The sequence below is a fragment of the Carlito syrichta genome, unplaced genomic scaffold (assembly GCF_000164805.1).
Source record: "Carlito syrichta isolate Samal-C Ts95f unplaced genomic scaffold, Tarsius_syrichta-2.0.1 Scaffold303563, whole genome shotgun sequence".
Classification (NCBI taxonomy): Eukaryota; Metazoa; Chordata; class Mammalia; order Primates; family Tarsiidae; genus Carlito; species Carlito syrichta.
Window position 1 is genome coordinate 327,450 of NW_007247659.1, and position 14,462 is coordinate 341,911.

The following is a 14,462-nucleotide window of genomic DNA, read 5'->3' on the forward strand; positions in this document are numbered from 1 at the left end:
TGCAACCTCAACCTGCTGGGCTCCGGCTACCATGCCCGGCTGATTTTTGATTTATTGTAGAGATGAGGTCTCTCCAAGTTGCCCAGGCAGGTCTCGATCCCGCGGGCTCAGGCAATTCACTCACCTCAGCCTCCCAAGCACGGGATTATAGGCTGAGCCACCGAGCCCGGCTAGGGGCTTTCTTAAAAGACCCTTTCACATAGCTAAAACTCCAAATCAAAGATTCTATCAATCTTGTCTAGGGAAAATTTCTGGTTTTTTGTTTGTTTTATTATTATTATTTTTTGTCAGAGTCTCAGTCTGTTGCCCAGGATAGAGTACAGTGGCGTGCTCACAGCTACCACAACCTCGACCTGCTGGTCTCAGGCAGTCCTTCCACCTCAGTCTTCCACGTAGCTAGAATTAGAAGCATGCACCAACACGCCTGGCTAATTTTTCTTGATTAATTGTAGGTCTTGCCAAGTTGCCTGGGTTCAAACTCCTGGGTTCAGCAGTCCTCTTGGCTTAGCCTCCTAAAATGCTGGGATTATAGGCATGAGCCACTGCACCTGGCCTGTTTAAAGTTTAGGTGACCCAATTCTCTCTTTACCTAAGGCCTGAGGTGGTGAAGGAAAGGGGGAAAGAAGGGGAAAAAAGAGAAAAAATCTGAGAGGAAGAACAAATAAGACAAGTGAGTTTCTAGATTATTTTTTTACATCCCAATAGAATCAATTAATGAAGCTGTCTTTTAAATGCCCAGTCTCAGATTTCAAGGCAATGTACACATCCCTCAGACGACAACCATAGAGCTTTCCATTGATTTCAGGACATAAAAGTTGAATGGAGAAACTTCATCCCCTTAAGGGACACTGCTGATGAGGCCATCAGTAGCAGACCCTGAAGGAGTCAATCTTGTGTCAAGGAACAGATTTTCTCTGAAAAATTAATGAGATGAAATAAAGAAAATAAACTGAGTGCAGGCAGCGGACTCAATGCTGGTACAAAGCAGTTGATAAGGCAATTGGTCTCTCACAGAGTTCATGGTAAATATGGAATTCATTAAGATAACCAATTTATAATATATATTACATTCAAAGTTTTATATATTACATAGCAATTATAACAAATATTAAATAAAATATTAGATAATATCAATAGTAGGAACTCTGGCAGTTTCATACTCTCCCTGTGTCTTCCCCCAAGGCACCTACAAAATGCATACATGCAGCTATTAAGATATTTAAAAAAGCATGGTTTACATGCATAACAAAACTAGATACAAGGAACCCCTACAAACCCCCAAATATACAAATGGTTGGGAAGGAGCCACCAACTAAGAAGAATTTGGAACACTGTCTAGACAGAAGGAAGCCACAGGGCATGTGATGGCCGCATCACCCCACTATAAGCACAGGAAAGCTCAGAGAACAGCAGCAGCCAGACCCAGAGAGTTAGCATCTTCTCTTAGTGTGCAGGTGTGTGGTGTCTGTGATGAAGGAGGAAAGGCCTGATGCAGGTTATGAACTCTCAAAACCCCACACTGTGGAGAAACTATAGGAGATGGAGCCCCACTTGAGCAGAACAAGAACAACAGGTATCAAGAGAAAGGTTCAGGTCAGACGTGGTGGCTTACACCTGTAATCCTAGCACTTTGGGAGACCAAGCCAAGGGAAATCCTGAGCCTAGCGATTCCAGACCAGCTTGGGAAACTTAGTGAGAACGTGACTCGCCAATAAAACAAGAAATTAGCCATGGTGGCACGCATCTGGAGTTCCAGCTGCCTGGAAGGCTGAAGCAGAAGGATCGCCGAGACCAGCAGGTCAAGGTTGCAATGGCTGCGAGTACAACACTACACTCCAGCCTGGGCAACAGAGTGAGACTGTAACTCAAAAAAAAAAAAAAAAAAAGGAGGGTTCAGATAAAAGCAGGTGAAAGGTGCAGATCAGAGCTCAGGAGGCCAGTGAGCTGCTATAATTCTCCACAGGCCTCCAGACAGAAAAGGGAGAGCCAGAGAATAAAAAGTTAAGCTACCCTGACCCAGGTCTATCTCCTTATAGAACAGAAAAGTTTAATTTCATGTAAAAATGAATAACAGGAGATAATCTTGCTTAAATTCCAAAGTTACTATAAGAAAAAGAAGCATGAGGAGTAAAAACCATCCCTACAGACAACCAAAGGATCCCAGAAAGATGTGTCTGCAAAACCAATGAGAACGCAAGCAGTACCTCAAAATTAGGTGGTCAAACTGAGGAAAGAATTTAAAATAATTTCAGAACATAAGAGTCAGCTAAAAAGATCATGCCCAGTGAATAAACACAATAATGCTTTAAGAGGAGACAGTAGAAAGGAGGAACTGTTGATCAGTAAGAAATAGAGAAAAGAATTCTAGCGAAATTAACAAATACAGAAGACATACAAAGAGGAGTTCCCAAAGAAGAAAACCGAAACAAAGGACAGAACGAAAAGGAAGCATTTTAATTGTCCTGAAACGGAGAATCAACAAAGCTTTGCCAACTGCAGATTGATGCACAGGCCGGTGGGGGCGTGGCGTCGTCGGCTTGTCCCGCCTCCTCTCCTGAGGCCGCATCAGAGCCTAAGTGGCGGCAGCTTTTCCAACCAGAGGAAAGTGTCTCCGCGACTCATTTGCTTCCCTCGCTGGCCTCCCCAATCAGTCCTTCCGCGACCCAGTCCTTAGCCTGCGCCCTTAGCCGGCCCTCACTCCCTCCCTGCTGCAGCTGCACCCTCGTCTTGGCATTCAGGCTCTGATGATGGTCAAGCAGCTGATCCCTTCAGTTTCAGCATGAAGAACAGTATGGGGAACTGAAGCGGCTGCACTGGACGTCCTCCACTGTCCACTACCATCACCGCAGAGAGGGCAGCAGATTTTGACTTCAAGCATGAGTTCAATTTTCAAAATCCTCATCTTACAATGGGACCACCCAGTTAGGATGGGACCTCTCATCAGAGAAGAATGGCTGAAGCTCCTAGTCCTTTGGCTCCTGGAGATGAGGATTTTGTGGGTCGTGATGATTCTGATGATGCTGACCAGCTGAGGAGAGGAAAGGATGTGATTTCCATGTTCATGGCATGACTCCTTCACTGGATGGGATTTTCCTGCCTTTCTGCCTGTCCACCTCAGCTGCCAGAAGGTGTTTGACTATCTCAGGATGTAGTCTCTCTTGAATTAAGAGAGATTCTCGTTGTCAGATTGTCTGCCTATTTCCCAGATACTTGATGGTCAGTACTAGCTCTGGTGGGTGTTCCTGGTTTGAGGCTTTCTCCTATTGCTCAGAGGATTTATCAGTGATGCAAAAGTCCAGGAGATGCCAGAAACCGTCTCAAATGTCCCCAGGATCAGAATTGTCTTTCTTTATTACAGATGTTTTCTGCCAAAGGTCTTCCTGCATTTATGAATTCTCTCTCAAGAGCAAGAGAATACCTGCAGGAAGTGAATCAAGATGCAGAACAGAGAGGAATAATCGCCTGCTTTAAAAAAAATAAAGTACCCTTGAAAGATCCTCTCTCTCTAGTTGTTCTTAAGTGTGAAATGTTAATAGTTAATGCAGAATTCTGTCAACATTGCATCCCCGTGGTTAATGTTTGAAAAAGTTTTTGCAGTCAAGTCTGTGATGTATTCCTAATGGCTTATCTATTGTTTGTAGTCATGAAAAGTAGCTTGAACCATATCACTGTAGTCAGTAGGGAGCTCTTGCTTGATTCATCCTCCATCACTAAATGTATTTAGAATTCAGTCCTTTATTGTAACGTGTGTATAATGCTGGCTATTTTGAAGGGGTTTTCTACAAAGTTAAAACCTCTGTATGACTGCATTTCTGCATATCATCCATATTTGCTGTTAAATTTAATCTAGACATGTACTCCTGTGTACTGTGTAAACACGGAAGCAAAACCATAGTACAAAATACATGTAAGGTGTGGTCAAAAATACGTACCCTATTGATAAATAAACATAATTTTTAATACTCTGTATTCAAAATTTTGCAGGCCCTTACTCTTCCATGATGTGTACCTAAGGGATTCTAAAAGCTGTTGGCACTGTATGAAATAGAAAGGATTAGGATACAAACACAGCTTAATTACAAAAATGAAACTCTTGGCACTTTTTGTATGATTAGAATTTCTACTTTGTTTTTCTTATGTCTTCTGATGATTAGGCCAAGGGCTGAGAGTAGGAAGAGGATTTGGTACTTAGGAGCAAAGAAAGAAGTAGCTCGGAACTTTTCAGATGATCCCTAACATACTGTACTATTGCTTTTACAATGTGTTAGCAAAACCAATGGGTTATAAATGTAGAATGATATGCTTTCTGCCCCAGTGGTATTTCACCTTGGTTAGCTTTATTAAAATGTAAATACAAAAGAACATTAATACATATCTCTTGGGTAGCACCTTTTCCTGTAAAACAAAACAAAACAAAAAAGTACAAGCCAGACCTCGTACATCAGACTTGTCATCCCTGCACTTGGGAGGCCAGTACTGGAGCATCACTTGAGTCCAGGAGTTTGAGACCAGTCTGGGTAACATAGTGAGAACATAGTGAGACTTCGCCTCTACTAAAAAAAAGATTAAAAGCTAGCTGGTTGCCGGGCTCGGTAAGCTCAGTCGCACTTTGGGAAGCCAAGGTGAGTGAATTGCCTGAGCCTGCGGGTTTGAGACCCGCCTGGGCAACTTGGTGAGACCTCATCTCTACAATAAATCAAAAAAAAAATTAGCTGGGCGTGGTAGCATGTGCCTGTAGTTCTGGCTACTTGGAAGGCTGAGGCAGAAGGATCGCTGGAGCCCAGCAAGTCGAGGCTGCAGAGGCCGGGAACAGCCACTGCACTCCAGTCTGGGTGACAGAGTGAGACTCTAGCTCAAAAAAAGAAACAATAAAAATAATAAATAAATAAATAAAAGCTAACTGGTTGTGGTGGCAAGTGCCTGTAGTCCCAGTTACTCAGGAGACTGAGGCAGAAGGATTATCTGAGCTATGATGATGCCACTGCACTCTGGCCATGGGGATAGAATGAGACTCTAACTCAAAGAAAAAAAAAACATGTGGAGCAGCAGGCACTATAGGTGTGTGCCACCATGCCAGGCCTCTTTTTAAAATTTTTTGTGGAGACAAGGCCTCACTATATTGCCCAGGCTGGGATATATTGCATGTTCCAAAATTGCCTTAAAAATAGATATCTGTGGTTCTCACCACAACAAAACAAGTCGTTGAGGTGATCAATAGGTTAATTAGCTTAAGTGGATCTTTCTATAAGGTATACATAGATTAAAGCATCACTTTGTATCCCATAAATATATTATTTGTCTATTAAAAATAAAATGTTTCCATAAGTTCATTATACTTTAAAATAACTTATCAGTCATCTTTGAAGGGCGCCAGGGAACCAAGTCTGTTTTGAAAATTGGTAAATAAACTGAATTTATCCTACCTTTCCTCTACAAACAGTACTAAAAGGTAATGTGGATAAGCTCAAGTTTCTCTTTATAAAAATATTCTAGGTAACAAAGACAAAATAAGAACTAAAATATCACCACCCACAACTTAAATGCACAGAATCTAAGAATTGAACAGCAAGGATGCTAACATCACAAAGGAGAGAAAATGAGGCATGAGGCGCCTCCTGGTGAAGTATTCACCACCACCTAATGAGCAGTGTTGCCTACATCAACAAACTAGAATCTGTCATGCCTCTAGAGTCAATTACCAGTCCTTAGGAAATACAACATAGAAGCCAGAGAAATATGGTAAATTCCCCCATGTGGATGCAATCAGCAAAACCCAAACTTCCCAAAGTCTATAGGGCAGATAATCCAAGTTCATTAGCAAATATTTTGGAAAGAGAAGCAAAAGAGATGGAGGAAGAAGGTATACATTAAAAGAAACTTAAAACAAATATCAAATAAAAAAAGAGTAAAAAGGAATACAATATTAAAGATGAACACTAGGTCAAGACGTGCTTCCTCTTGGGAAGACTATAACTGGGAGGAAGCCTTGAACAGCCTCTGTGTGGCACGCAAGGCTCTAGCTTCTGACCTGGTAGGTGGCTATAAGCCTATCTGCGTTCAAATAATTCATTGTTGTATACATTTGTTTATGTGACTTTTCATTTGTATTTTAATAATAAAAATGTTTAATGAAATGCTTGTACATACATATTCATAACCTATACTTTTGATTTTCCATTTGTTAATCTGATCATACCCCACCAAAACTTAAATATAATGCACACACACACACTCATATATCTCAAATATAACCACGAGGCATATCTTTTTAGAATACATAACATATCAGTTGCATGCTTGGGTACTGCACCTTACACTTTTCTGAATGTTAAAGAAAATAAAGGAGAAACTTATCATATACCAGTTCCAAAGTCTAGGAAAACAAATTGCATTATGGATACAGGGGTAAGTGGTAAGTTCAATGCCTATTAGAAAAATGTATAAAGATCATGAACTGGTTACTCACAGAAAAAAATTACCTTCAACAATTAAAATAGATCAGGATTGATGACAACCTATATAGTTTTGGCTAGGGTATAGGAAAACCAACATTCACATTATTGGTGGATGTATAAGTTTACATAAATCTTAGAAATAATTTGGCTTTATTCTTCACATTTTCAAGGCATAGTATTTGAGCAAATCCATTTTTATTATTCCTCCTCTGGAAGACTGAGAAATATAAGGCACATATAAAAATGTATATAACAATATTGTTTGTAACAATGAAAATAAGAAAATAATTCAGATATCCACTAATAGGATATTTAACTAAACTATGCTATGAAGCTATTCAAAAATATAATGTGTACTTAACCTAAAAGCTCTCCATAACCTATGTGCGAAAGGCAAAATGCACGTCAGTGTATAATGATGCTCGAGAAAGTTGGGACACCACTGTTCTATCATAAAATGCTTACACTGGGCTGAGAAAACGTGGCTATCAATTGAATTAAAGCATGTTCCCATTTGTACCCTTTTGAAGGATAGCCTGCAGAGTTATGAACATTAATTCCACCACTTGACTGGTGCTATGACAGAACATATGACATTTGTGCAGAATCTACCAGAGCCAGGCATCTCATCCTGGGACCCAGTGGGCTGTAATGAATTGGAAATAACCTCAGGTGGACAGTCATCTTAATCTGAACATGACAAGGAGTATTACCTGGCAATATTCAATAAGTCAACAAAACATAGAGAAACTATAGTGTTGGAAATTAAACAAACTTCATAATACCTTACATAAACCCAGGGCTAGTGGTTTCCAGGCAGTTGGGCCAAGAGTAGCCACGACTGGCAGTCATGCACCCTTGTTACTTGTCAAGGCTTCACCACTTATTGGTCCTATACAGCCACTCTACTAAACACCAGCCAGCACCTTTCACTTTCTTTTGGGAGATGACCAAATTCAAGGGTTCACTTGATGTAAAAAGAGTATTGTCTCTTTCTGTTCCCAAATAACAAGTATAGAGTGGCGGAATACGTCAGAGACCACTCCTCAATCTTATTTCAGTAAACCAGGGTCTTTCTTGGCCATTTGACACTGACAATAGAATTGGTCAACTTTTTCATCCCAAAAGATAATTTACTAAGTTAGAGCAAGATTCAGAATCAAGTAGGAATGTCTTTTGATCTTTTCATTTTGAACTCCTGTGAGATTGTTTTGCATGCCTGCTCTTCTGTTCTATCAGAGAAACGAAGACCTCTTCTAGTGCCAAAAAATAAGAAGTGATCAATTGTAGCTGAATGCCATCACTCTACTCGATCACTTTGGGTTAAATGCTCAGTTACTAGCTAATGAGACTGGGCAAATCACCTTCTCCAAGCCCGTCTTCACTACATGAAGATAGTAAGTGGAAGCTGGGGAGGTCAGAATGAGACATAAAATACTTACCTATGCACAGGGCATGCACTTAGTTAGCTTCTGTGTGTGCATTTTACCAAATCAGGTTATTTTAAGAAATACTCATTAATGAAACAACATATGAAGAAGCCACAAAAGAAATGGCAACTATTAATTCTTTGCACACTAGATACCTAGATAAGTTTTATCATCATAGACACATGTACTGCCTGATTCTTGGGTCTGAAAGCTTTAACTAAGGTAGCATAAACTTGTGGAAATACTGCTCCTACCAAGAGAATAATTATCTCTATGATGTCAAATAATTTCTGCTTTAGAGAATACTAAGCAGTCACATTCTTTGGGAGAAAGAGTTCTAGATAATACCACCACCACTGCCGTCCCCCAATTTCATCACCTATCCTCTTCTCTGAACATAGAAACGTACTGAAACTGGACCACACCCCGGTAGAGCTTCGTGTGCACTCTGCTCTGAATTAAACCCTGACTGAAGTTCTGGCGAGGTCTTTATTCTCTTGCTTGGGAATACCACTGCTGCTAAGGAGTGAAGAAGACCTCAGAAACATCTGTTCTTTCACTTCTAAATTCTTTTCAGGTAGAAAAAGTATACATTTTCACCTGATAAGAAATTCTAGTACATTGGTATCAGTTTCTAGTATTCACTATATAGGAAAAACTTTAAGTAAATATTTCTACAGTTATTACCAGTGGTGCCAATTTTGGAGGGTATTTCAATAACTAGAAAATCGGTCTTTTTCAATGCATTAAAATAAGGGGCTGAGCCAGGCGTGGTGGCTCATGCCTGTAGTCCCAATACTTTGGGAGGCAGAGGTGAGAGGATTGCCTGATCTCAGGGATTCGAGAGAACCTTGAGCAACATGGTGAGATTTCGTCTCTATAATAAATCAAAACATTAGCCAGGCATGGTGGTGCATGCCTGTGGTTCCAGCTACCTGGAAGGCTGAGGCAGAAGAATTGCCTGAGCCCAGCAGGTCAAGGCTGCAGTGGCCGTGAGTGTGCCACTTGGTCACTGCACTCCAGCTTGGGTAACAGAGTGAGACTCCAATTCAAAACAATAGCAACAACAACAAAGGGGTGGGGGCTGGCATACAACCTATGGCTAACTGCCTGTTTTCGTAAATAAAGTATTATTGGAATACAGTCTAGCACTGAATATGAATTGCCTGTCACCTCTCATTCAGTAAAGCTGAGTAGTTGCAACAAACTACATATGTGGCTCACAAAGCCTAAAATAGCTACTATCTGGCCCTTTAAAAAGAAAAAGTTTACCAACTCCTGCATTAAAATATTACCAAGCTATAACTTAGCGAAACTTCATTGGAAAGCACAATGAGAACACACAAGTAAAAATGACATGCTTGCTCTGATACAGGCATTTGCAAGATCATAGTTTATTATTTCAGATAAAAAGATACTATACATAATTGGGAATCCCTTCAAATTCAACTCTAGAGTTATACACCATCTAGTACTTTTGCATTGAGTGTTAACCAAAAAAAAGCTCTGCACACCTGAAAGCCCCATGATTAACATGAATTATGGTAAGAAAAACTTTGACATTTAATGTGTTCAATGTAGAGTATTTACTTTAAGAAACCAATGGTGGTATGATAAACATGATAAAGAAATAGCCAAAATAAACTTAAAAAGGCAAATGTTTATAATCTTATAATGCAAATTATCATAATTGTACATAAAAATTTAAAACACAGCAGAGCCTTCTGTTACAAAATTCTTAATGATCTGAGTTGTAGTCAACACTTGCTACCAATTTACATGCAATATCTGCTGGGACTTAAAAATATTTTTTCCCCCAAAGAAATGTGAGTCGATAAATTACATTTCTGAGCAGGCATTAATTTGCTTGTGGACAGAAAAATAAAAACACTGTACTCAAGATTGGTACTTGTTACAAAACTCTTTCCTGTAGAAATTATAAAAACATTAACACCCCCCCCAAAAAAATCCAAACAGAGATGCATAGGCAAAAAACACCATGAATGGCGCAGCTCAAAAAGTCCTAGGACCAGTGGGACACACAGCTTTTTTCTCTATTTCAATGATGAGAGGTGCTGTTTTGCTATTAAATGATAATGACTGAAGTAGGTGAGGGGCATCAGGTGTATAGTGAATTAAATCTCGCAAAATACTAATACAGGCAGGGGTGGCCAGAAGGGGCAATTTATATATAATCCAAACTATGTACAACATAACTGGAATGCAGCCCATCCCAAACTGGCTTTGTGAAACAACCGGACCTTTATGATTTGAGTTAAAATTATAAAAACCTTAATAATACAACAGAATTACATAAGAAGCAAAATCCTAGGTGCATTTTATATTAAGTATTTACTGTGCTATTTTAATTTAAAAATAATTTTTCTCAGTATACATCTCAACTGAGGTCTATGAATAAAATGTCCTTAGATGCAGACATCTACTAGGATGAGGTGAAGGCCTTTCTGTGACCTCTGTCTGAATTGTAGGCAGAATGCTAGCTGTCCATGCACATGTAGGAAAACTCAAACTGAGGTCATCCAAAAGCTGTGCACGTGAGGAGACTGGAGGTACTCTGAAAGTCAAAGTAGACCAGAAACCCTAAACGGGGAGCAGTGAGAATGGCAACAAGGAATGGAATGCTAATATGGCAGAAAAATTTGTTAAAAACAGAAAGAAGAAGGCCTCTCGAACCAGCAGAATCCTGCATACTTAGAAAAAAGAAAAAGCCACCCACCATTTTGTAAAACAGAAGCCAATTCTAGTGTGGGAAAATACAAACTGAAGAAAACCAGAAGTCAATAGAAGAAAAACTACCAATTTACATCAGAGTAAAGAAAATGTTTCATTCTGGGCAGAGTTACTTGGTGAATGCTGCCATCACCACCCACAGAACCTTGTTGGTGTTGGACTTCAGACATTTCACTTCAGGGTCTACGTTAAGAAGCTGCTGGACTGTCTTGGTGACTAAATCTTACTGCTCATCCAGAAGAGGAGCAAATGCGCTCTCCAGGACATCCAAGGCATGAGCACAATAAGTGAGAGCCAGCAGGCACTTGTCCAAGCAGTGAGGATCATTCATCTACTTGTCAAGCACAGCTTTCAGGACTTTCTTGGGGAGGCACTGCTTCATGTTGCAGGTGAAGGGATGTGTCGTCATGTCCAAAAGTAGAGAGTTCTGTTTCTCTGTTACCAGTACACCCTTTTCTACCAGATTGTTAGCTAATCCTTCCAGCATGTTTCTTAACTGATAATGCAATTTTAATGGATTCCATGTCTCACCTAAATAAAATATTTCAGAAGTTAGAAATGACAGGTACTGCCTGTTAATTTTGCAAAGATTTTGCACTATGAAAATTAATAGCAAAATTTGAGGGTTTTTCTCCAGAGAAATAAAAGAAAATCCAACAATATTATTCTCCCTGATTAGTCCACGGTCCCTTAAGGGCCAACCAGGCCTGTGGACTCTTAGCATTTGGCACATCTGCAGGCACAGCAGTCACTCAAAAGACTAAACTGAAAGCAGTCTACAAACCAGTCATCCTTAGTCTTTTGGAAGCAAATTTTTAATTACGTTCTAGCCTGCCTTCAGCTGTTGTCAAAAAGCAGCCAATAACAACATAAGAAGTTTCTCTTCTATTAAACATAAATCTGCAAAAAATAGACAAAAGGAAAAAGGCCTCCTGTTCAGTAGGCTCTTACTGAAACTGCTACATACCCACAACCTAGAAAGCTGGGAAAGCCTGTTTAGGCAATAATAATCTTTGATGACAATATAAAGCGAATTCTAAGAGAATAAAAATATTCACAATTTAAATCTTGCTAACTACCCACATTTCCTTTTACAATAGTAATATTTAAAATGAATACAATTGATTTTTCATTAAAATAGTGGATTTTTTAATAGAAGACTGGAAGGAAATACACTAAAATATTAATCTTGATTATTTTTAGGATTATGCATGACAATGTTTTTGTACTTTCTGTATTTTCCAAATGATCTCCAAAGAACACATAACAACTTTTATAAATTGAAAAAAATCTTATAGTATTTTTCTAAATTAGAATATGTTAAAGATCAACCACAGGAACCTTTCATAAATGCAAAAGCTGTAAGATTGAAATGTTATAATCCTGAGAGAAAACCTTAAACTGCACTGTCCATTACAAGAGCCATTCCGTACATGGAGATACTATGTTTAAATTAATTTTAAAATTCTGTTCTTCAGTTGCACTAGCCAATTTCCAGTATACAACAACCACATGTGGTCAGTTCCTAGTGACTGGACAGCACAGAAACAGAACATTTTTGTCATCACAGAAAGTTCTAGTAGACTGTCTTAAAGTGTTTTGGTGCTGTCTTAAAATATATTACCATTCTACTGGCCATACTTACAATTATTGTTAAGTCCCCTATATACCAATAAGTTCCATTTGAGAGTAAGTCCAATTAGTTTATAAGTCCAACAAATTTAGTCTAGGTACCCAAGGAACACAATCCACTTTATGGTACAGTACTATCATAGACTTACAACATACATACTATCTTTTCACACAGGTAGTATGTAAAAAAAAAAACACAAAAAAGAAAACATTTTTAGGCCGGGCTCGGTGGCTCAGCCTGTAATCCCAGCACTTTGGGAGGCCAAGGTGAGTGGATTGCCTGAGCCCGCAGGTTCGAGACCCCTCTGGGCAACTTGACAAGACCTCATCTCTACAACAAATAAAAAATTAACCGGGTGTGGTAGCGTGCGTCTGTAGTTCCAGCTACTTGGAAGGCTGAGGCAGAAGGATCGCTGGAGCCCAGCAGTTCGAGGCTGCGGTGGCTGGGAACAGCCATTGCACTCCAGTCTGGGTGACAGAGTGAGACTCCAACTCAAAAAAAGAAAACATTTTAAAATCTTACAGTACAGCATGTGACAATGTACACCAGACACAACGAAAGGACATAACATGGCCTAAATATATCCAATGAGCAAACATTTAACATTGCCTAAATCTCATGTTTTTCTACCAGTTCACTTAACTTATCCTCTTATTATTAGCCAAGGACAGAAGCAGTTTCTCAAAGGTAGCTATTGATAAGTGTTTTACCACTCTCCTCCCCAGCATGTTTTGTACTAATCAACTTTTCTATTTTAAGTATTTTCCTCCACTCATAAGACTCAAGCTAACCTAATCAGCCTTTCATGACCTTCATGACACAGTTAGACCCCACCACCATGGCAGCAATCATGTGACTAACCTACCCATCTGCCTGAGTACCTGCACTTTCCTGACCCTCTATGATGACGTGGAGCAGACCACCACTCAATCACCTTAATGACTTTCCCCCATCAAAAGTAAAGAATAAAAGCATTCAACTTCAAGCACCCAGCTGCCACTGCCTTGCTAAGCTATGATTGGCCATCTGCTATTTGAGGTATGTCCAGGCCATGTTTTTTTAAGCTTTGGCCCCCTCTCCTACCTAGGGGAGGTGAATCTACTCTCTCTCTTTTTCTCTCATTTACTTTCTAAATAAACTATATTTTCTAATCTAACTTCTGTGCAATTCTGTGCATCTTACCTGTGCTACTGGCTTAGCACACTGACCCACTAACCTAACAATCCTCCCAGACCTAACACATGTGAACTAACTTACATGATTGGACATGCAGATTTGTCTTTGAAAGTTCATAACTTTCAAAGTTCACATGTAGGGGACTTAATGTATTTTACTCTACTTAATAACAAAGTACACATGGCTATAATAAGAGTAATCAGTCTTGGACTTGCTGTCTTACCATCATTAGAAATCTGGATACAAGATGAAACAACTTGTTCAGATAGTGGCCAAAAAGTAGCCCAGAACCACGACTCATGAGAAAATCCTATGAGACCCTACAGCTGTCCAGGCTTACTACCTGGAGGAATATCCCAAGCAGCAGAGCAGGAACAAAAACCCATAGCAGAGCACAGCAGTCACACCATGTTAAGGTGTTGTTGGTGACCAGCACTGACCAAGGGTGGGTTAGGACCCGCACCAGAGAATCTGGACAGCGAGAAGAGACCACTCGGAGGCAGTTCTTCTGGGAACAGTCTGATCAGGACTGAAGCCAAATTTTATTTGGACTCCTTCCAACTTATATACCACTTTCTATACCCTCCAGCAGTGTGATAATCACTTACTGGGGGTGTACAAGTTCCGTGCTTTACAAACTATGCATCACAAGACCACACGAGATCTGCAATTTCCAAGCAAACAATTCGAATTCCATGATGCCTGCCGTGCTTACATTAAGGTCACAGGTGCACAATTTCAATACAAATCGTTCAAAGTGTTTTCCATAATGTTCAATGAATCATTCATATTATACTCTTTGTTCTATACCCTGATTAATACAAAAAACTTTTCTAAGTTAACTCTAGGTTCATTCCAAGTTCACTGACTCCCAATATTTTTAACGATTAATATTATCAACTTAACACTATACTATAATCTATAAGTTAGTTAATGACTTAACTGTCGCTATACTATTAGCTATTATGATTTACGTAATGCCTATACTCATTAAAACTTATTCTTAACTACAAACTT

General features: G+C 39.5%; 1 protein-coding gene and 1 pseudogene across 1 annotated transcript in view; one reads left to right on the forward strand and one right to left on the reverse strand.

Annotated features, from left to right (window-relative positions):
- MGAM (maltase-glucoamylase) overlaps positions 1-14,462 on the forward strand; it is a 210,499-nt gene that overhangs the window by 66,652 nt on the left and 129,385 nt on the right. The window lies entirely within an intron of this gene.
- The window catches only part of LOC103261023, a 26,173-nt pseudogene continuing 21,771 nt past the window's right edge, over positions 10,061-14,462 (reverse strand).